Source organism: Cuculus canorus, chromosome 8 (assembly GCF_017976375.1).
Source record: "Cuculus canorus isolate bCucCan1 chromosome 8, bCucCan1.pri, whole genome shotgun sequence".
Classification (NCBI taxonomy): domain Eukaryota; kingdom Metazoa; phylum Chordata; class Aves; order Cuculiformes; family Cuculidae; genus Cuculus; species Cuculus canorus.
Window position 1 is genome coordinate 32,223,785 of NC_071408.1, and position 2,898 is coordinate 32,226,682.

Genomic DNA, 2,898 nt, shown 5'->3' on the forward strand with positions numbered 1-2,898 from the left:
CAAGCCCCCCCCCGCCGGTAGCCCAGCTCTCCCCCGCCGGTAGCTCAGCCCCCCCGCCGGTAGCCAAGCCCACCCCCGGCGGTAGCCCAGTCGCCCCCACCGGTAGCCAAGCCCGGTGCTGGTAGCCAAGCCTTCCAATAGCCAAGCCCTATGACAGTAGCCAAGTCGTCCGTGCTGGTAGCCCAGGCAGTGGAGCTCCCGGTCCTCCAGCACCTTCTCCTCCGCTGCAGAGGCCCCTGAGCTCAGGCTCTGGTCCGGGCTGGGTGGGTGACCCCAGGGGAGATTGGGGCTCGCGGAGCTGGTCGCTTTGGAGCAGAGAAGGTAAGGGTTCCTCTGAGGATGTGGTTTGATGTGGTTACTCCAAACTAGAGTGTGCGAAACGCCGCAGGCTTCATTCACGGTGCGGACGGGCAGCGCAGGACCCTGACACCATCATAAGATCATAGAATGGTTTGGGTAGGAAGGGATCTTAAAGTCCATTCAGTTCCACCCCGTGCCACGGAAAGGGACACCTCTCAAGAAACAAGTGATAGGATGAAAAGAAATGGCCTCAATTTGCAAGAAGAGGTTTAGATTGGATATTAGTAAAAATGTCTTTATCAAAAGAGTGGTGAAGCACTGGAAAATGCTGCCAAGGGCAGTGGTGGCAGTGGTTTTGAACACCTTCATCCCTGGAGGTGTTCAAAAAGCGTGTGGCCATGGCACTTCAGGACATGGTTTGGTAGGCACGGTGGTGATGGGCTGATGGTTGGACGGGATGAGCTTTGAAGTCTTTTCCAACCTTAATGATTCTATGATTCCACTGGATCAGGGGCTCCAAGCCCGATCCAACCTGGCCTGGAACCCCTCCAGGGATGGGGCAGCCACCACTGCTCTGGGCAACCTGGGCCAGGGCCTCCCCACCCTCACAGCAAAACATTTCTTCGTAAGATCTCATCTCAATTTCCCCTCCTTCAGCTTCAAACCGTTCCCCCTCACCCTATCCCTGCACTCCCTGATAAAGAGCCCCTCCCCACGCTGATGCTGTGTTTGGTTACAGTCACACTGTTTAAGGGAGAAGGAACAAAAGCCCAGACCTCTGTGTGCAGTTGCTCAAAATCAGCTGCCCGAGCATCATGTCAGCTCATGCACAAAAGTGTTCTTATGATGTCTTCTGCAGCATCTGGTGTGAGCTACCACCTCGGGCAGAAAGATGCCCCTGACAGAAAGGTATGAGCACATCTGGATTATTTCTCCCTGTTTCGCTTGCTCACTCTTTACTGGAGGATGTGCTTCTATCCAACCCGGTAACTGGTTCTTAGAGTCAAGGATGGCCCTCACCTCTCCCTTCCCCTCAGTCTAACTTCACTCTGTTCTGCTGAAAACGTGAATTTCCCACCACCCGCACATAGGCAAAATATTGGTGTTGACATGAACCTTGGTATGAAATCAGCTGTGACCCTGGTTTAGCTCCCTGCGACAGGGGGAAGTGCAGATTGGACATCAGGAAAAAATTCTTCACTGCAAGGGTTCTCAAGCACCGGCAGAGGCTGCCCAGCGAGGTGGTGGAGTCCCCATCCCTGAAGGTCCTCAAAAGGCGGGTGGATGAGGTGCTTAAGGATATGATTTAGTAGTGGGCAGGTACGGTTTGACTCGATGATCTCAAAGGTCTTTTCTAATGAGTCTATGATTCTAACTTACTTTCAGGAGGAAATACGGACCATCATTATTTTTCAGGCAGTGAGAACAAAGGAACTCTCTCACCCCTTCACACCATCTTGGACAGAACTGAAATCCTCGTTTTCCTTAGGATGGCACTTTTAAGCATAACGAGTTTGTGTGAAGCTTTATCTGCTTCTTTGCTCTGCCTACTTGCATTTTACAGTTTTATCTGGGCCTGCTTGATTGTATCAGCATAAAGATAGAGATGTCTCCAGGACGCGGCTTTACACATGGTACTGCCATTGCTGATGTTGAGATCCCTGATACTGTTGGAGTCACGAGGGTTTCTTTAGAATAAGGTCATTGTGACACCTCGAGGCTCTGCAAGGCCATAACCAGCGCTTCAGATAGCGACACAAAATAAGATTATGAAGCCCCACCACACATGCAACAGCAGGAGCCACAGATAATAGAATGGTTTGGGTTGGCGGTGACCTTAAAGACCATCCAGTTCAACCGCCTCCACGGGCAGATCTCCTGGCAGAGCTGCGCTTCATCTCAATGCAGGCAGTAGGCTCAAAAACACAGCACTCACTGGCTTCTTCTCAGGTGGACCCAGTTCTCAGGCAGATGAATCATAGAATCACATGTGGCCAACTCTGAAGGATCATCATCTGAGGCATCAGAAAGATTTTATGGAAGACCTTCTTCCTCCTTAACCACAGAACGTTGAGACAAAGGGTTGCGTTTTAGGCAGATCAATGTGCAGATGAAATCTGTGGTGCAAGGCGGGGTGAGAGGAAGAGTGGGGAAGTTTCTGGTTTTTCAATACAAGAGTTTGCATTCTGTACACGAGACACGAGCACAGATCGGGAAAAAGCTACCGATGTCAGTTCTTACCACTGAGATACTGAAAGAGAAGCAATTGTTCTGTCACTCAAAGACAAATACATGCAGAGTGAAGAAGGCATTGGTGGAATGGACGTGTAAGGATGCCATCCTTTGGGGGGATAAAAAGTAAAGTAAAAAGTGGCCCAGGTTGCCCAGAGCAGTGGTGGCTGCCCCATCCCTGGAGGGGTTCCAGGCCAGGTTGGATGGGGCTTGGAGCCCCTGATCCAGTGTGAGGTGTCCCTGCCCATGGCAGGGGTGGGACTGGATGGGCTTTGAGGTCCCTTCCAACCCAAACCATTCTATGATTAACCTGGCCACAAATGTACTCTTAAGATGAATACCAACACACCCAGTTGTTACTGCAGC